Genomic DNA, 21,327 nt, shown 5'->3' on the forward strand with positions numbered 1-21,327 from the left:
TAGAATACAACACATGGGGCTGGTGCTGTGGTACAATGGGTTAAAGCCCTGGCCTGAAGCACTAGCATCCCATACAAGCACTGGTTCTAGTTCCAGCTGTTCCTCTTTTGATCCAGCTCTCTGTTATGCCTGGGAAAGCAGTAGAAGATGGCCCAAGGACCCCTGCACCCACATGGGAGACCCGGAAGAAGCTCCTGGCTCCTGGCTCCTGGCTTTGGATTGGCATAGTTCCAGCCACTGTGGCTATCTGGGGAGTGAACCAGTGGATGGAAGACTTCTCTCTCTGTCTCTACCTCTCTCTGTAACTCTTTCAAGTAACTAAAATAAATCTTTAAAAAAACAGAAGACACAACAAAATGGAAAATTTTTCCATGTTCATGGATTAGAAGAATTAATATCATCAAAATGGGAGCTGGCACTGTGGAGCAGTGGGTTAATGCCCTGGCCTGAAGCGCCAGCATCCCATATGGGCGCCGGTTCTAGTCCCAGCTGCTCCACTCCAATACAGCTCCCTGCTATGGCCTGGGAAAGCAGTATAAGCCTCCTTGGGTTTCTGCACCTGTGTGGGAAACCTGGAGGAAGCTCCTGGCTTCTGGCTTCAGATGAGCACAGCTCCAGCAGTTGCAGTCATCTGGGGAGTGAACCATCGGATGGAATACCTCTCTCTCTCTCTCTCTCTCTCTCTCTCTCTCTCTCTTTCCTCTCTCTGTGTAACTCTTTCAAATAAATTAATTAATTTAAAAAAATCATCAAATGTTCATACCACCCAAAGCAACTTACAGATGCAATGCAATCTCAATCAAAAATATAAAGGACATTCTTCACAAATCTAGAAAAGGCAATCCTAAAATTCATATGGAAACATAAAAGACCCCAAATAGCCAAAGCAATCTTAAACAATGAAAACAAAGCCAGAGGCATCACAATGTCAAATTCTAAGACATGCTATAGGGTGCTTATAATCAAAATACCTATTATTGGCACAAAAATAGATATGTAGACAAACGGAACAGAACAGAAACTCCAAAAATTAATCCATGTATCACAACCAACTAATCTTTGACAAATGAATTAACATCACTCTGTGGAGAAAGGACAATCTATTCAACAAATGGTGCTTGGGATACTGGAAATAAGACCCCTGCTTTACATTCTACACAAAAAACAACTCACAACAGATCAAGAATCTAAACTTAAGACCTAAAACAATCAAATTATTCAAGGAAAATATAGGGGAAATGCTGCAAGACTTCTTGGATAATACCCCAGAAGCACAGGCAAATAGATACTATAAACAGATAACATAAAGCTAAGAAGCTTCTGGACAGCAAAGGAAACACTCAACAAAATGAAGAGCCAAGGGCCAACACTGGCGTAGTGCATAAAGCTGCTGCCTGTGGTGCAGGCATCCCATGTGGGCAGCGATTCAAGTCCCAAAGGCTCCACTTCCAATCCAGCTCCCTGCTAATGGGCCTGGGAAAGCATTGAAGATGGCTCAAGTTCTTGGCCCCATCCACATGGGAGACCAAGAAGAAGCTCCTGGCTGCTGGCCTCGGATTGTCCCAGATTATCCCAGCTCCGGCTGCTGTGGCCATCTGGGGAGTGAACCAGTAGTGAGCTCACTCACTCACTCTCTTCCTCTTAAACTCTGCCTTTCAAATAGTTAAGTCAATCTTAAATCTTAAAAAAAGAAAAAGAAAAGTGAAGAGACAATTTCTCCTTCTTGCTTTCCATGTGACCTATCATCTGCTGGCCTTTCCAGATACCTCAACCAGTGGGGCTGCCTAATCTTGGGTTGTGAACCTCCAAAACTGTGAGCTTCTTCCTTCCTGAGTTCTTCCTCTTAGCTATTTTAGTTAAAGTAACAAGAGGTTGACTAATACAACACTGTGCACATGTAAATCAAAAATTTTAAAGACTAAAATAATTTCAGGTTAAAAAAAATCCTAAAGCTGTATGTCTGGCATCTGGACACACCACGGCCAGAGATGAGCTCCCAAGGCCTTGGGCATCCCCACCGCTATGGCTATACTTGCTGGTTTCAGCCCACATAGCTGCTTTTTGGAGCTTCCGACAGAAATCTGGCATGGTAGGTTGCTGGTTGCCTACCTTCTTGGATCTACGTATCAGCTTCACAGCCACAGAGTCTATGCTATGACTCTTGACCCTGCAACACACCCTCTGGCCTCCTAGGTTTTCCTCTGAAATCTTTCCTCTGGAAGCTGCTATGGCCCCATAACCCTTGCATCCTTTGTGTCTGCAAAGATCACACAGAAGACATCAAGGTCTACTGCCATCACGGACTGTGAATGAGACCACTAGAAACACACTGCTGTGGCCACAGGGCATTTGCAGGGAAGCCAGAATGGGGAGCTGACTCTAAGCAAGAAGGTGTGGCCTCAGGGCAGATTACTGAAACAAATTTGCATTTCTAGGCCTCTGATGATGGGAAGACTTCTGAGATGCCCTGAGGCATCTTTTCTGTCATCCCAGTGCAAAGCACATGGCTTCGTTGTATAGGCACTGCACCCTCCTAGGTCTTACCCTTAAAGGCTTTTGTTCTTTTCCTGGCTAGGATGTGATTTTTTTCAAATTTATCCACTTCTTATTTCTGCTCCTGAATCTCAGTGTAAAATGGAATAAAAGTGGCAAAAACCACCAAAAAAAAAAAAAAAGTGAAGCGACAACCAAGATAGGAGAAAATATTTGCAAACTATATATTTGATAAATGATTAGTAATCAGAATATAAAAGGAGCTCAAGAAACTCAACAACAAAAGAAAAAATCCAGTTAAGAAAAGGGCAAAGGATATGTATATGTGCTGCCGAAGGGAGCACTAGAAAAGGGCAAAGGATATGAACAAGCACTTTTCAAAGGAGGAAATACAAATGACCAACAGACACATGGAAAACTGCTCATCATCACTTAGCAAAAAGTGAAATGCAAATAAAAACCACAATGAGATATGGCCTCACCCCAGTTACAATGGCTATCACTCAAAAATCAAAAAGTAGCAAGTGCTGGTGAGGATACAGAGAAAAGGGTACCTTAATACAATGCTGGTGGAGCTGCAAAATGGTACAACCACTATGGAAGACAGTATGGAGATTCCTCAGAAAACTAAAAACGTATCTAACACGTGACCCAGCTATCCCACTCCTGGAAATACATCTAAAGGAAATGAAATGAGCATATCAAAGAGTTACTTGTACTCCAAGGTTTTCACAGCTAGCTGCTGTGAAATGGATATGGAGTCAGCCTAGATGTCCACAACTGATAACTGGATGAAAAAAATGTAGCATATATACATGCAATGGAATATTTTTCAGCCACAAAAAAAAGAATGAAATCCTGACATGTGCAAGAAAATTGATGTAACTGGAGAACATTATGCTATGTCAAACAAGCCATACCCCAAAAGACAAATACCACGTTTTCTCTTATTTGTGGTAGTTAATACATAGAGTATAAAACTTGTGTGCTTATCATATAATTTGATATATAGTTATAAATAGTGCTTCATTGAATCATATCATGTAAATGACAACATACTTATTTCACATGTTAAAAAAAAGAAATGGGGAGAATACTCGGGGTACTAGTAATGCTTTGTTTTTAGTTTAGGTGTTGGTTATGAGGGTGATCAAATGACCAAAAAACTCATTTATCTGCACACTTAGGTGCATTTCTTGATATGTATGCCATATTTCAATAAGATATTAAAAAAAAAAAAGGCACAGCTTGGACTGCCTGATTCCAATATGAAGTATACTCTAGGAGTTATGTGAGAGAACAGATTATGAGTTCTTGGCTCCTAACTTCTGCCTGGCCCAGACTCAGAAATGGTGGGCATTTGGGGACTAAAGCAGCAGATGGAAGGATCTCTCTGCCTTTCAAATGAAATTAATTAATTTAAAAAGAATAATTTGGTTAAAATAAACTACGCAGGGGGAAGAAAACTTGAAAAATAACTGATTAATGTCTTTGGAGAATTAAGAAAGTATATTGCAAATAAAAAATATTGCAATCATGAAACAAGAATAGTGGATTCTAAAAAATTGCAGGTAAAAATGAGATTTTGGATATCAAAATGACAGTAGAAATTAAAAACTAAACAGAAATCAGCAATTCTACTCCTAGTGTACACAAAAAAGAATTTGAAACATATACCCACAGAAAAACCTGTACATGATGATCACAACAGCATGATTCATAACAGTCAGAAGTGTAAACAATACAAACATCTACCAGCTGATGCATGGATAAGCCAATATGGTACATACATAACAATGGAATATCACCCATTCATAAAAAGGAATAATGTACTGACTCATACAGCAGTAATGAACCTTAAAGACATGAGGATAACTGAAAAAAGCCAGACTTAAAGGCTTTATATTGTACAATTTATTTTATGCGAAAGGCCCGGAACAGGGAAAATCAGAAAGCAGAGGAAATGGATTGCTATGTAAATGAGGTTTCTTCGGGGCTTGAATGAAAACCTTATGGAATTAGATGTGGTGATGGTTGCACAACCACGGACAGTATCACCACTTTAATGGGGAAAATTTATGTTATATGAATTTTATCTCAATAAAAAAATCAATATAAAAAAGTCAGAAAGCTTGGAAAATAAAATTTAGGAAGCATCATAGGAAGCAGAGGAAAAAAGAGATGAAAAGCAGAAAACAATAAGGTTAACTTACCAGTCTAGAGGGACCAGCATTCAAGTAACCAGACAAAAAGAGGAGAGAAGAAAAAAAAACCATTAATAAAATAACTTCCCAGAAGTCAAGGACCTGAGCTGTCAGGCACCATGGAGTGTTGGACACAAATCTTGAATTCACACCAATGTATATACCACACAGAGTGTTCAACACTGGGAACAAAACTTGTTTCATAAGCTTGCAGAAAGGGGAAAATCAGGTCACATATATTGGAATGGTTCGGGACATCAAAAGTAATTCTGGTGACAAGAAACAGTAAGTGTGGTTGATACCTTTGAACTCCTGAAGGATAACTACAAACAAACTATAAGCAGCCTGTACCCTTATCAAACTACCCTACTCATGCTTAAATACTACAGACTTTTCCTGACACACAACGTCCCAACATTTTACCTATTTTATACCATTTGTCAACACACCACTGGACAACAGATCATCAAGTAAATGGGGAAATCAAGAGAAACAGCATTAAAAGGAACAAACAACATCCCTAACTCAATGATATCCCAAAAGAAAACTACAAATTGAAGCAATGATATCCAAAAGACATTGGCAAAGGGGGGACAGCATTGTGGTGTAGCAGGTTAAGCTATATCAGAATGAAGGTTCAAATCCCAACTGCTCCACTCCTGATCCAACTCCCTGCTATGCACCTGGGAAGGCAGCAGTTCCTGGTTCCTGGCTTAGGACTGGTACAGATCTGACTGTTGTGGCAGTGAACCACACTTTTCTTGAGACTTCCGTTCTTTCTTGACCCTATCCAAGTTGATAAAGTACCTGTTGTTCCCTTCCCTGTTGCCTGCATGGGCTAAGGACGTCTTTCACAGCACAGACGTGGTTTTTTCTTTACCTGTATCTGAGAGCTAGTGCATGAGGAGCTTAGAAGCAGAACAGCCGTGTGTACTCCCCCAACTATTATTCTCTTAGATAGTGAGGACCCTGTAAACACTTCCGCTCTGCCAGATGCCCTGGTGATGTGTTTCTCAGGACTCAAGAACAAACTTTCCCAACAGCTTAGATAAGGCTCAAGGAGGACTCCCCTCAGCCTATCTCTCCGAGAAGCCTTCGTCTAACAAGGGCACTGGGAACCTTTCCCATCACAGATAGCTGTATACTTGCTGTTCAGTTTTAATAATCAAAACAATATGCTGCTTAGAGATACATGTTTATGGCAGAGACTGGTTTAATGTTCACCAAGCCACTCCCCTTTGCTGCCTGAACCTCATGGGTATGCTGTACTCACATCCTTCCATGTAAACACAGCCCTGCCTCTGAGTTCTGCCCTGTGGAATGTGAGTGGAAGTGTTATTTGCCCTCCTATCTGCTGGTCGGCTGCAGAGGACTCTGGGCAAGTTTTTGAGGCCCCAGAGGACGGCAGAGCCACTGGAGGAAAGGAGCCTGAGTCCCTCGATGACTCTATAAACAGACCATTCCTCTACCACTGCGCTCCCAGTCACAGGGGACAGGCAGGTGAATGAGAAGTACACTTTATGGTAAACCACTGACACTGGGGCATCATCCGCTAAAGGAGGTTAGCCTATCCTGACATTCACAAAAAGAGGGCAGAACTACTCCGCTTTCCAAATTTGTTCATATATAGTAGGTGAGGGAGATTGCAACATTGGACAGGAAACAGTCTGAAGAGAATGACTAATGTGTAAAATTGGATTGTGATTGCCTGGAGGAGACAGAATGCAATTAAATAATACCTTGAGGGAACTTCTAGAAAACCACAATGTGGAATTTCTTAACCTAGGTAAAAAAAAAAAAAAAAAAAAAAAAATGTAATCACTTTACTAAGCTTCCTAAGATCATATTTTTGTCATATACTTTTTCTCTTTCACAAACTGCTTTATTCAAAATAAGCTTATTTCACAACTTATAAATTTATAAATTGATTTCTATTATAAATTAGGATATATGGATGGACGGATGGATAGAACATGCTCTTGAAAAATCTGTTGCGAGCATGTGGTAGGAAAAAAGCAATCAGTAATCAGAAAACCATGGATTTTTTAAAATTAATTTATTTATTTGAAAGAGCAACAGAAAGAGAGGGAGATACAGACAGAAAAAGAGATTCCATCCACTGGTTCACTCCCCAAATGGCCACAACAGCCAGGTCTCAGACAGGCTGAAACCAGGAATTCCATCCTAGTCTCCCCATGGGTGGCAGGGGCCTAAGCACTTGGACCAGCCTCTACCGCCTCCCCAGGTGCATCTGCAGGAAGCTGGATTGGAAGCAGAGACGCCAAGACTCGAATCAGCTGCACTGATGTGTCCCATGCAGAGGTTTAACCACTGCACTGCAACACTGGCCCCTGTGCTTGAGCCATCGTGGGTTGGCTCCCCAGGCACATACGCAAGGAGCTGGGTGGGAAGTGGAGTAGCCAGGGCTTGAAAGAACACTCTGTCACAGGAAATAAGCGTACTAAGTAATGCCTTTGCCAGCTGTACCATGCCATCTGCCCCATGCAAATTCTTAAAAGCAACTTTAACCACCAGAAAAAAAATAAAAGTTGAACAAGGAAGCAACCATGATATATTACTTGCCTGAACAATAAGCAATATTTAATTATAATAAAAACACTAATAATTGATTTGAAATTTCAACATTGGGATGCTGTAGGGAAGGAAAGTGGCAAGAAATAATGAAGAAATACAAAATAACAATAACACCACCAGTAATTCCCATCATTTAAAGGTATGTCTATTTTAGCAACATATGTATTTTTAAACAAAAATGAGTCTATAAAATATGTGCTATTTTATAACTAGCTATGGCAGACAAACTGGAAAGTGGTTCCTATCCTGATTCTGCCTCTTCATGTTCTTCTTTGTGTGAACGCCTCCCCATTACAGTGGGCAAGAGCTGTGCCTTAGTTGCCTTAGTATTTCTTTTCAGTTTTTATTCACTGATTGCTCTGAGGCATACAGAAAGAGAGACTGAGACAGAGCGAGCTCTCTTTCACTGGTTCACTACCTAAATGCCTGCAACAGCCAAGGCTGGGCCAAGCTAAAGCCAAGAGCCAGGGCCCCAATCCATGTCTCCCGTATGGGTAGCAGGAACCCAGTTACTTGAGCCATGACCTCTGCCTTCCAGGATCTGCAGGAAACCAGAGTCAGGAGTTGGAGCAGGTATTGAATCCAGGCACTCCCATACAAGATACCGGCGACCCAACTGCATCGTAACCACCCCATGACTTACTTCTAGCCAATAAAATAAGGCAAAGGTTGCAGGATGTCACTCCCATAATTCTGTTACATTAGATAAGAGTCTTGCTGGTGATTTGCTCTACAGAGTCTCCCTCCTGGATTGATGAAGTAGTCACACTGAGAAACACCATGGGACCAGGGGAAACTTCAAGTTGCTGCTAGAAACTGAGAAGCTTTTAGGATCTGAAGGCAGCCTCTAGATGACCAATCAGTTGTAGTGAGTAAAAAAGACTTAATGCTGGCCGGCGCCGTGGCTCAACAGGCTAATCCTCCGCCTTGCGGCGCCAGCACACCGGGTTCTAGTCCCGGTCGGGACACCGATCCTGTCCCGGTTGCCCCTCTTCCAGGCCAGCTCTCTGCTGTGGCCAGGGAGTGCAGTGGAGGACGGCCCAAGTGTTTGGGCCCTGCACCCCATGGGAGACCTGGATAAGCACCTGGCTCCTGCCATCGGAACAGCGCGGTGCGCCGGCCGCAGCGCGCTACCGCAGCGGCCATTGGAGGGTGAACCAACGGCAAAGGAAGACCTTTCTCTCTGTCTCTCTCTCTCTCTCACTGTCCACTCTGCCTATCAAAAAAAAAAAAAAAGACTTAATGCTTTGCACCAAAATAATGTTTTAAGCCCAGCTTCCATGAACTTTCGGAAGGATAAACAACTTCTATAACGCCAAAAAAAAACAAAAAAAGATGGGCAAAGGATATAAAAAGATCATTTCTTTAAAAAAAAAAAAAAAAGACACACAAATGGCCAAGAAGAACAAAGAGGTGCTGAACATCACTCATTAGGGAAATGCAAATCAAATCACAATGAGGGGCCAGCACTGTGGCACAAAGTGTTAAGCTGCAGTGTGCAGTGCCAACATCCCATATGGGTGCCAGTTCAATTCCTGGCTGATCCACTTCTGATACAGCTCCCAGATAATGCTCCTGGGAAAGCAGTAGAAAATGGCCCAAGTGTTTGTGCTCCTGAAACCCATATGGGCGACCCCACCCCAACGAAGCTCCTGGTTTCACTCTGTCCCCAGCGCTGGTTGTTACAGCCATGTAGGGAGTGAACTGGTGGATCAAATATTTCTCTTTCTGTTCTTCCTCTCTCTAATTCTGACTTTCAAACTTTACTCCCCAAATGGCTGCAACAACCTGGGTTGGGCCAGGCTGAAGGCAGAAGCCAGAAACTCCATCCGTATCTCCCACATGGTTGATAGGAACTCAAGTACTTGAGCCATTATCTGCTGCTTCCCAGTAGCAGGGAGCAGGAGCGGAAGCAGAGTAGCCAGGACTCAAAGTGGCATTCTAATATGGGAGAGGATCCCAAACGGTGGCTTAACCCGCTGCACCAGAACACCCCCCACAAGTGGCATCTTAACCACTGACCCAAATACTTGTTGCAAATGCTTGCTGTTTACTGTTTTTTAAAACATTATCTTCTTAGTGGAAGCCACCCTAATGAAAACTGAGTGATATTTCACTGTGATTTTTTAAAAAACATTTATTTATTTGAAAAGCAGAGTTACAGAGAGATAGGGAGAGACACAGGAAGAGATCTTCCATCTACTGGTTCACTCCCCAAATGGCTCCAATGGCCAGCGCTGGGCAAGGCCAAAGCCAGGAGCTAGGAGCTTCATCCAGGTCTCCCACGTGGGTGGTAGGGGCCCAAACACTTGAGCCATGTTACACTGCTTTTTCCAGGCCATTAGCAAGGAGGTGGACTGAGAGTAGAGCAACAGGCCAATGCTGTGGTACAGTGGATTAAGCTGTGACTTGCAGTGCCGAATTCCCATATGTGCACCAGTTCAAGTCCCAGCCGCTCCACTTCCCATCCAGCTCCCTGCTAATGTGCCTGGGAAAGCCGCAGAAGACGGCCCCCAAGTCCCTGGGCCCCTGCCACCCACATGGGAGACCCAGAGCAAGCTCCTGACTCCTGATTCCAGCCTGGTCCAGCCCTGGCTGTTGTGGCCATTTGGGGTGTGAGCCAGTGGATGGAAGATATCTCTGTCTCTCTCTCTCTAACTCTGTCTTTCAAATAAATGAATAAATCTTAATAAAAAGAGGGGGAGCAATTAGGACATGAACAGTGCCCATATGGGATGCTGGAGTCACTGGCAGTGGTTTCACCCCACTACACACTCCGCAAGCGCCCCAGCTTCCTGCTAACATACAACCTGGTAGGCAGCACGTGATGCCACAAGTAGTTGGGTCACCTGTCACCCACATGCAAAGTAGTTTGAGTTCTGTGCTCAAAAGATAGGTTTATTTTTAAAAAATGAAAGAAAATAACAAGTACTGATTGAAGAGTGGAGGAATTAGAAAACTTGTACATTGCTGGTAAGTAAAATGGTATAGCCACTGTGGAAACCAGTATGGTGGTTCCTCAAAAAAAGTACACATGGTCTGGACCCATATGATCCAGAAATTCCACTTCTGGGTATATACCCGAAAGAATGAAAGCTGGGACTCTTAACAAATTTTTGTAAACTCATATTTATGACAACATTATTGATAACTCTAAAAGATAGCAACTCAAATGTCCATTCACAGATGACTACACAAACAGTCTAGTCTACACATACAATGGAACTGTTTGAAACGCAGAGTGGCAGAGAAAGGGGGAGGGGGGAGAGAGAGAGAGAGAGAGAGAGAGAGAGAGAGAGAAGCCTTCCATTCACTGACTCACTCCGCAAATGGCTGCAACACCCAGGTCTGCACCAGCCCAAAGCCAGAAACTAGGAACTCCATCCTAGTGTCCTACATGTGTGGCAACGGCCCAAGTCCTTGGGCCATCATTTGCTACTCCCAGGATACATTAGCAGGAAGCTGGATCAGGAGAGCCGGAACTCTAATTGGTACCTTGACAGGGGATGCCATTGTGGCAAGCAGTGGCTTAACCTGCTATGCCACAATGCTGGCCTTGATACAATGGAATTCTATTCAGTCCTAACAAGAAATGAAACTCTGATACATGCCACGGATGAACTTTGAAGACATTACCCTGAGTGAAATAAGGCATAACAGACCAATATTGTATGATTCTGCTGATGTGAGGCACCTGAAGGAGTCAGACTCATAGTGACAGAAAGCAGAACAGTGGTTGCCAAGGACATGGGGAATGATGAGTTGCTGTTTAACAAGTCGAGTTCCAGCTGCAGCGATGGAAAAAGTTCTAGAGAGGGGTGTGCAGAACAGTGTGGACATACGTAAAAGCATTGAACTGTACACTTAAAAATGGTGCCAATGGTGATCACTATGTCACCACAATAAAAAAATGGAAAGATGGTCAACAGGTAAACTATATGCCATCTCCCTTTTACCAAATTTCAAAAGAAACTTTGGCTAGAATGGAAAGGATGAGTTTGGCAAGACAAACAGTGACAGTGATAGTCACCCACTGTATCTAGAAAAATATCTAAAGAGAAAATATGTAATCTGAAGAGGAAAATATTAAACAGAAAAATATCTAAAGAGAAAAATAATCTAAAGCAAAATTTTTTTTCTATCTTTAATCCTATAATGTTGAGGTCACTTACTTGGCACACTTAATTATTTTAAGATAGTATGTTTACTAATTGTATTCAGTTTGTTAGAAAACCAAAAGACTGTTTCTAGTTGTTAAAATGTTTCTACTTAGGAAAGTGGGGTTGCAGAAAGAATAACAAAGTGCTCAGAATAAGTAACTTAAAATTAAATCCAAACACTAAGATACTGGGACTTCAAAGTGAAAATAATGGTAAAAGATGAATAATGATTCTTTAAAGAGGATTTTAATATTCCACCTCTGAGGGGCCAGCACTATGACGTGTAAAGCAGCCACCTGCAGTGCCACCATCCCATATGGGCTCCACTTCCTATCCAGCTCTCTGCTATGGCCTGGGAAGGCAGTAGAAGATGGCCCAAGTCCTTGGGCCCTGGCACCCCCGTGGGAGACCCGGAAAAAGCTCCTGGCTTCGGATCAGTGCAACTCTGGCCTTTTCAGCCAATTGGGGAGTGAACCAGCGTATAGAAAACCCCTCCCCCTCCCCTCCCCTCCCCTCCCCTCTCCCATCCTCTCCTCTCCTCTCTCTCTCTCTGCCTCTCCTTCTATTTATTTCAAATAAATAAATAAATCTTCAAAAAAAAAATTCCGCCTCTGAGAAAATAAAAATAGGATATGTGCTCCAAGGCTTTTCCCAACCTCTATACCTCTCTCACTTCCTCTACTCTGTTCTACCCTTACTGTTTTGCAGATTTTTTGTTTGTTTGAATTTTCAAGGAAGAGAATGACTAATTATATCGTCTTCTCCTTACATCAAATCCTATATACATCATCATAAATTGCTAGCAATCTTGATTTCTGAGGGCAACAAAAACTAAACTTCCTGTAGTCACAACATAATCTAAAGCACAAGAAAGGCAAATCATCTGTAGACTTGTACCAAACAACCTTAACTGTGATACCAAACTGCAGTTAAATATGGTGACATGAACCTTGGTCAAAGGGTGGGGCATGAAGTTCTTAACAGCTTTCTACCCTAAGATGATCAGCTAAAGAACTTTAGACTCAAGAGTTTCATTTACTAAATACAAATGTATTTTCTTTTGATTTTTTTTTTTTATTTGAAAGACAGAGTTACAGAGAGAGGTAGAGACAGAGAGGGAAGTCTTCCATCCTCTGGTTCACTCCTCAGATGGCTGCAATGGCCAGAGCTAGGCCAGTCCAAAGCCAGGAGCCAGGAGATTCTTCTGGGTCTCCCACACGGGTGCAGGGGCCCAAGGACTTGGGCCATCTTCTACTGCTTTCCCAAGTCATAGCAGAGAGCTGGATTGGAAGTGGAACAGCCAAGTCTAGAACTGGTGCCCATATGGGATGCCAGCGCTTCAGGCCAGGGCTTTAACCCACTGTGCCACAGTGCTGGCCCCAAATGTATTTTCAAAAGTCTATGAAAAATGCAATAAAAAGATGTTTCTTTCAGCGCAAAAAATATTTTGAAATTCATGCATAGTCATACAGGAAGCGTCAAAGTTTTCATGAGACACCACATGGTGTGGGAGACAGCTATGCTGGGAGATAGCATCTGATAATAACAGAGAGCTTAAAGATGTTCCTTCATGATTCCATACATGCTACTACACAGTTCCACGGGAAAAACAAAATGAGAATCAGGAAAACATAATTTACTTGTTTGAACTCAAACTACCCATCGTTCCAAGAGTCCTTTTGATCCCAGGGACAAGAGTGAAGGTCTCTGAATCAGACCACTATTCCAGCCAGGGGTATGGCCTTCCTGTGCCGGTAACAGCACTGCTTTCTTCCCCTGCTGTGAAACATTTAACTGATTTTTGGCAAACACTTTCAAAAAACCAGAACATTACATCAATACTGGGTACAGCCCTATGATCCCTCTTGTACACATTTGTCTAGTAAGCTTTCTGCCTTAATTTTCCTTAACCACCCTCTTTTCTTGAAACAGGAGGAGGAGGAAAAAACAACAAAAACCTGAGTCCTAGGATATACACACTAAGCTGATTTTCATCCTAAAACTTAGCCTTAATCTCCTGAAGACAAATGTCCTTTAGAAGACACTCTTCTGTGGTTGCCGCTTTTCCTAAACCACAGGTCTTCCTGACTTGTAGCAGGGCCAAGTCAGATTATGGTTTTGTGGTAGGTTCTGTCAGGCGAGCTTTGACAACGCCTCAAAATAGACACTGGGCACCAGCCAGGGAAACTGCCACTCAGGAGTTCCAACTTCATACAATTAATCGTTTTCTCTACTCACTCTCATTTCAAAAGGGCAAAGAATCCTGAACATCCTCCTGGTCACAGGTAACCTAACATCCAAATTAAAACACCTAAACCTCCCTTATTCTGCTCACAACCACTTTGCAAAATAAAGACTGAATCTGTACCAACTTCCGGCCTTGAGAAACTAACCTGCCAAACAGAGCTCTCCTTTGCAAAAGGATTTTTTGAATTTCCAGCTCCACAGAGGGTTTTCTTCCTTCATGGTGAATTATATTAAAGACGGAAGGTAAAGGAAGACAAAGTGGGCTATTTCTCTTGGGATGAATAGTACAGCAGCAGACTTCAACAGGATAGAAAGTTACACTATAGATAACGTTTTTAATTGATATTCATCATAAAATTCCAAAACAATCAAGCTACAAAATGCAGCCATTTAATCATCACCAAATACATTTATATGACAGCATCAATCTTCAAACTACACTATTTCTATTCTTACCAGTTCAATTAAAATTAACCACCTGGCCCTCTAGGGCGCTGTAAACTGCTTTATGAAATACATTTACCACACACACACACACACACACACACACTCTCTCTCTAATGGAGAGTTGGGGAACAGGCACTTGGTCTAGTGGTTAAGATGCTCATGTACCTGGGTTCAATTCCTGACTCCAGCTTCCTGCTAACACAGAACCTGGGAGGCAGCTGTGGTGGCCCAAGTAACTGGATTCTTACCATCCACATAAGAAACCTGAATTGAGCTGTAGGCTCTCAGCTTCAGCTTGGCCCAGCCCTGTTGCAGGCTTTGGAGAGCATAAAGGAGCCCTGTCTGCCTGCCTGCCTGCCTCTCTTTCTCCCTCTCTCTCTCAAAAAAAAAAAAAAAAAAAAAAAAAGTTTTAAATTAAAAACAATTGTCAAGCATTTGTTATAGTAGTTAAGATGCTGTGTGTGAGACTCACATCTTATGAGCAGCCAGGACTTGAACTGGCACCTACATGGGATGCTGGCATTGCAGGCAGCGGCTCTACCGGCTATGCCACAGCGCCAGTCCCTACTCCACTTCCAATCCAGCTCTCTGCTATGGCCTGGGAAAGCAGAAGAAGATGGCCCAAGAGCTTGAGCCCCTGCGCCACGTGGGAGACCCGGAGGAAACTCCTGGCTCTGGATCAGCCAAGCTCCGGTTCTGCCATCTGGGGAGTGAACCAGCAGATGGAAGACATGCCCCTTCCCATCCTGCGGACATTCTAACTCTGCCTTTCAAAAAAAAAAAAAATTTTTTTTTAAAAGAATGAAAGGTACAGGATATTTCTTCCAAACAGATGTGATTGTGTATGCTATGGAAAATTTGGAGAGGGACACACAAGAAACCATTAACAGTGGCTGCTTGAATTAGAGGGTAGGAGTAAGGAAAGGCTAGTTTATGGTAGAAAAGAGACTTCCGTTTTGGCCTACAACATTTCCTTCTTAAATGTTTTATTTAATTTTAAAAGCCCATAAATGTCTACTGAATCCATGAAGTGAGCATTCTCCTTCTACCTTCTCTGTAAGCCTTTCTCATTCATCTCTGCTTCATCCACTGCTCCCCCTGCCACTAGACCAGGCCAAAAGCACACCCAGAGCAAAAACACAAGTGGAGAACGACACGATAAACTCAGCTTTTAGCCTTGCAGGTTTTTTAATTTGATTGATTGTATTTGAAGGAGAGAGTGAGAGATCGAGGAGGAGGGGGAGAGGAGAGAGAGAGAGAGAGGTGAAAGCTGGCATCAGGAGCGGAGCCAGGACTTGAACCCAGGCCCTCCAATATTGAACTCAGGCAGGTTTTCATCCGCCGCTAGTTGAGTGTTTGATTTCTATAAGTCTAGCCTAATTTATTGAAGGCCTAAGTTTTAACAGTGAAGGCGCAATGTACAACACCAAAAAGATAATCTCCAAAGGTGTCCCACGTACACCCTAGAAGGGAAACTAGAGAAAAAGACTAAGTCATTTTGCTCAATTCTTTCTGACATTTCAAAAGCTGTGTTTTGAATGATGGCCATAGAATCCATTCTTTATTTGCCATCGGGATAAGGTAGTACATTTTCCCAGTTAAGAGATCATTCGGATTCTCCAGAAAGACAATGACCACCTTAAAGGAAAAGACTATGTAAGAAATAGGCTGTCCTGTAGGTGCAGTGGGTGGGGTGCCAAGGTGAGGACAGAAGAATGTCATTTCAATGATCCTCATCCAAAGTCCCAGCACGCTGCCAGGAGAATTCCTCTTTTCTCTACATCATCATCCATACATCCATTCCATACTGGGAGCAGGGAAACAATTCACAAAGAACTGTGCAAGAAATTGTGTCTCCTTCTTGTTAACCTCATTTCTAGTGAAGACCGTTTTTGTTTCGAGAGCGACACTTTACCAGACACACTGTCCGGATCACTTTTTCCCTTCTTTAAGGAGACGCTCAAATGCTGCCCTCAGCCGGTCTCCCTTTCAGTTTTAGCTATCAAGACCGTCAGTTACGGTGATTTCCACGAGGGATTTTCCAAAAGGGCATCTGTGTTCACAGGGAACTGAAACTCTTAAGTCACTACTAACTGGACAAAAATCAAAAGTAACCTCAGCCAACACTCTGAATAGAAGAATGGATATCCAAAGTGAAAAAGATACCGAAACTTAGTCAAAGTGTTAAAGGAATTTGGTAAGCAACCCCAACAAGATAAACTTCCCTTTGCTTTAGAACTAAGTCCTTCTAAGTGAACATCAAGGTAAAATAAGCTAAATTCCAAAGAAAAAAGCCTGTGAGTATCAAGAACTCTACGATCAGTTATTTTTCTTGACAACATTTTGAAAGCCAAAAATGATCAAGTTACATTTCAGGAACAGGTTATTGCTAGTTTAAAATCAATCGATTCCGAAAAAATCGCAACTTCAGTACACACTTTCTTCTATAACACAACATAAAGACTCTGTACACTTACTCCCATTTTAAGTGTTTAAGCCTAGAACGGCAAAACGGATGAGGCCTTCCCCTCAAAAGACTGTTTTGAACCGTGGCAAAACAAATTCTTCAGTGAACTCCCCGGCACCTCAGCGATGGCCGCTCTCCTTCCCACAGACCCGGATTCTGCGCCTCCTATTACCCTCCCACAAGGGGCAAAAACCAGGTAGAATCGCACCAGCCCACTCCGGACCCAGCAAACTCTTCTAACGGCAAGCACTCTGCAAAAACGTCATTTTTACTTCCCCACGATATTTCCTAACGGCGAACGTCCAGCCACAAACCTAACAAAGCACTTCCCATACGAGCAAAGACACCCAGCGAAACAGGCAGAAGCAGGCGCCGCTCGCCTCGATTTCAACTTCGAGATCCGTATCAATGATTCATAAAGCCAATGACCTAACTTCCCAAATGAATCACACGTTCCAAAATTCCTGCTCAACGTGGGTTTATATTTTAATACTCGGTCATCCCTTCCCAACTTGCTAAACAGAGCGCGATGGTGAGACAAGGCTAATTCTGCAAGACGTGCAAACCACAGCCAACTTCCACAACTGCACCTTGTCGGGCGCGCTCATGCCCAAAATTTAAAAAAAAAAAAAAAAGAAAGAAAGAAAAGAAAAGAAAAGAAAAAAAAAAGAAAACTGGGGGGGAGGGAGGTGCGCTGTTTCACAAACCCACTCGGAACTCACCCTTGCACACCTGCTCGCCGCCTGTCCCGGCCCCCCGCCCCATGCACCCTCGCTCCCGTTGGGTCAGCGGCCACCGGGACCCCGCCGGTGTCGGCGGCCACTCGGACCGGTCCACCGCGGCCCCGCGAGCGGCAGATCCGCTGAGTCATTAGTCGGGAAGGCGAAGACGACCGAGCGCGGACAGCGGAGTCCGCGGGGCCGCGGGGCGCCCGCACCTGGACTCCTCCACCGGGGTCCCCGCGCCGCCCCCGGCCGCCGGGCCACGCCACCTCCCGCTCCGCCCCGCCCGCCGAGCCTCCCCCTGCCCCGCGGACGAGGAAGGAGGAAAACAGCCGCAGGCGCGGACACGCTGCGCCCCCCGCGCGGCCGGAGCGGTTCCCGGGGCGCCGCCGCCGGACGGCACCGAGGGAGGCGGCGCCCCGCTCCCGCCGCCGGGGACACCCCGAAACCCCGCGCCCGGGGCCCCCCGCGCCGGTCAGCGGCCGGGCTACGGCCTCGGCCTCCCGGCTGCCCGCGCCCGCCGGCCACAGCGCCGGCCCTCACCTGTCTCGGCCGCGCCGGCGCCCGCCGCCCCCGTGAGGGGCCGAGCTCCGCGGACCGGCGCCGGCTGAGGCGGGCGGGCTCGGTTCCCGGCCGAGGAGGCTCCGTGCCAGCCGGCCCGCCGGGCGGTCTCGCCGGGGCGCCGTCCGCGCCGAGGCTGAGGCAGCGGCACCGGCGCCGGGAGCAGCCGCGGCCCGAGCGGCGGGCGGAGGCGCGGGGCGGGGCCCGGGGTCGGCGACCCGCTCACCCGGAAGCACTTGCGGCGGGGGCGGCGCGGGAGCGACGCGGCCGGCGGTCAGCGCGTGGGCGCCGCCGCCCGTGGAGCCGGCGCGCGCCCGGGGCCCTGCGAGCCGCTGCGGCGCGCCCGGTCCCGGGGGCCGATACGTCGGCCGGCTCGAGGCTGCTCCTGCCCGGGTCGGGGCGGCGGCGAGGCTCGGCTCCCGTTACAGATTGGAAACGCGTGATGTTGCGTGGGATGTGCGGACAGCAACGGTTGCCGGCGGGCCGAGCTGCTGGGCGCTCGCCGTGCGTGACAGCTGCGCAGACGGCAGCTAGGCCCCGCGGCGCCGGGCCTCCGGCTGCGAGGGGAGGCTGGAGGCGACCTCCGGGAGGAAGTGGTGGCCGCGCCGCCGGCTGACAGCGGCGACAGGAAATGCCCGGACACTGAGACACAGGGATTGCAGATCGCAGGACCGCGCCCCGAGGCCGCCGGGGAAGCCGCTCGGAGTCCCAGCGCGGGGCCCAGTGCTTAGGAGGGGGCTGGAGACCGCTGCGTGCCGCGCAGGGCACCCTTGCTGCCCGCTGTGCACACCCTGGGAGGCAGCCAGGGCTGGCTCAGGGCCCGGGTGCCCGCCACCCACGTGGGAGACCCGAGTGGAGCCCCAGGCCCCTGGCAGACCTGGCCCAGCCCTGCCTGTTGGAGGTATTGGGGGAGTGAACCAGTGGGTGGAAGATCACTCTCTGTCTCCCTTTCAAATACAGTGCAAAATGTAAAACTTTTTTAAAGAATCCTTTAAAAAACAGCTTGTCTCTAAAGGCTTCTAAAGGCTGTTTGTGCGCTGTCCATTCTCAGGGCAATTGCACGAGGCTTGTCCGCCCTTCCCTGTCATGGGGCCGGCACTTTGGTACTCTTAAAGGAGGGTGAAGACACGGGACAGAATTATACCCAGCAGCCTTGGGAGACAAGCTGGTTTCTTTTATTAAAAAAAGATTTATTTATTTGAAAGGCAGAGCTACAAAGAGGCAGAGAGAGAGAGGTATTCGTCCGCTGGTTCACTCCCTAAATGGCCAGAGCTGGCCCAGTCAATGCCAGGAGCTTTTTCTGGGTCCAAACACTTGGACCATCTACTGCCTTCCCAGGCCACAGCAGAGAGCTGGATTGGAAGTGGAGCAGCTAGGACAGAACCACCGCCTCTATGGGATGCCGGCCAGCACTGCAGGTGGCAGCCCCAAGTGAGACAAGTTCTTTAACCTTCCGCTGGTTCTCTTTCTGCATCCCTGGTTTTCTTGGACCCATGAGTACACATTAAAAATATCATTTTTCCCCAGACCCAAGAGGAGCATAGCATGGTATGATCTGAATAGAAGGACTAGTGACATCTTTTGCTAAGTCAGCTGAAGACAAAATAAAAAGCTGATGGGGCTAGCATTGTGGTCTAGTGGATAAACCTGCCACCTGCAGTGCTGGCATCCCATATGGGTGCTGGTTTGATCCCTGGCTGCTCCACTTCCAATTCCCTGCTAACAGCCTGGGAAAGCAGTAGAAGATGGCCCAAGTCCGTAGGTCCTTGCATCCACATGAGAGACCTGGGAGAAGCTCCTGGCTCCTGGCTTTGGACTGGCCCAGCTCTGGCCATTGCAGCCATTTGAGGAATAAACCAGCAGATGGAAAATCTCTGTCTTTCCCTCTCTCTGTAACTCTACCTTTCAAAAAAATAAATAAATAAAAGCTGACTTGCAAGGGAGAGGATCTATTTGGGTACTAATACTTTACCTACATAATGCCAGTAACCCGATGTTTGTTAAATAGTAACTGCATATTAATAGATTGTCTAGAGTAGGTTACGGTTGGATTCTCTTGCCCTTTCATTTTGCTTTCTAGCTACGTGTTTTAGCTCGTGTTAAACTAGGCACTTGGCACAGCAGTTAGCATACAACTCGGGACAGCTGCACCCCACGTGGGTGCTTATTGGAGTCCCAGCGACTCTGCTTCCCATCCAACTCCTTGCTACTACTCACTCTGGAGGCAGCAGCTAATGACTCAAGTGCTAGATTGCTGCTACCCACATGGGAGACCCAAACTGAGTTCCAGCCTCCTGGCTTTGGCCTGGCGCACCTGCCTTCCAAATAAAATGAAAACAAATAATCTGTAATGCTTGGGCCCCTGACACCCATGTGGGAGACCGGGATGGAATTCCCGGCTCCTAGCTTCAGCCTGACCCAGACCTCACTGTTGAGACCATTTGGGAAGTGGAAGATCTCTCTGTGTCTCTTTTACTCTTTCTGTCACTCTCTCTTTCAAATGAGTCTTAAAACATATATACATACATATATATGGGATATATGTATATATAATATATATAAATTATACATAATATGTAATATGTTTAAAATATAAATTATAGGCCGGCGCTGTGGCTCAACAGGCTAATCCTCCACCTTGCGGCGCCGGCACATCGGGTTCTCGTCCCGGTCGGGGCGCCGGATTCTATCCCGGTTGCCCCTCTTCCAGGCCAGCTCTCTGCTGTGGCCCGGGAAGGCAGTGGAGGATGGCCCAAGTCCTTGGGCCCTGTACCCCATGGGAGACCAGGAGGAAGCACCTGGCTCCTGGCTTCGGATCAGCGCGATGCGCCGGCCGCAGCGGCCATTGGAGGATGAACCAACGGCAAAAAGGAGGACCTTTCTCTCTGTCTCTCTCTCACTATCCACTCTGCCTGTCAAAAATAAAATAAAAATAAAAAATATATATAAATTATAAAATATATAAATATATTAAAATATATGTATAGACATATGTATATATACTTATATAATGTATATTATACATGATATATATATGTACATATCATATATACATATATATCATACATATATTTTTGGGAAAACTGGAGGGAGGTAACAATGACTACCTACTGTTTACGGATAATGATGTGTAGTCCATTATGACTAACCTGGAGCCATGGACTTTCTTATGCCCATAATTTTTTTTCTAAAGATTTATTTATTTATTTGAAAGTCAGAGTTACACAGAGAGAGAAGGAGAGGCAGAGAGAGAGAGAGAGAGAGAAAGGTCTTCCATCTGCCGATTCACTCCCCTATTGACTGCAACAGGCAGAGCTACGCCAATCTAAAGCCAGGAGCCAGGAGCTTCTTCCCGGTCTCCCACACAGATGCAGGGGCCCAAGGACTTGGGCCACCTTCTACTGCTCTCCCAGGCCGTAGCAGAGAGCTGG

At 45.7% G+C, this 21,327-nt stretch overlaps 1 protein-coding gene across 14 annotated transcripts in view; it reads right to left on the reverse strand.

Annotated features, from left to right (window-relative positions):
• LRRFIP2 (LRR binding FLII interacting protein 2) overlaps positions 1 to 17,986 on the reverse strand; it is a 143,281-nt gene extending 125,295 nt beyond the window's left edge. For 6 of the 14 annotated variants that reach the window (XM_062216010.1, XM_062216016.1, XM_062216032.1 and 3 more), the window contains exon 1: positions 17,879 to 17,985. The gene's annotated coding sequence lies outside the window, so the exon portion shown is untranslated. Of the gene's footprint in view, positions 1 to 17,878 lie in introns of all 14 variants that reach the window. The other 8 variants (XM_062216024.1, XM_062216013.1, XM_062215997.1 and 5 more) reach the window with 4 other exon arrangements.
• Positions 17,987 to 21,327: the final 3,341 nt, after the last annotated feature.

The sequence above is a fragment of the Lepus europaeus genome, chromosome 2 (genome assembly GCF_033115175.1).
Source record: "Lepus europaeus isolate LE1 chromosome 2, mLepTim1.pri, whole genome shotgun sequence".
Lineage (NCBI taxonomy): Eukaryota > Metazoa > Chordata > Mammalia > Lagomorpha > Leporidae > Lepus > Lepus europaeus.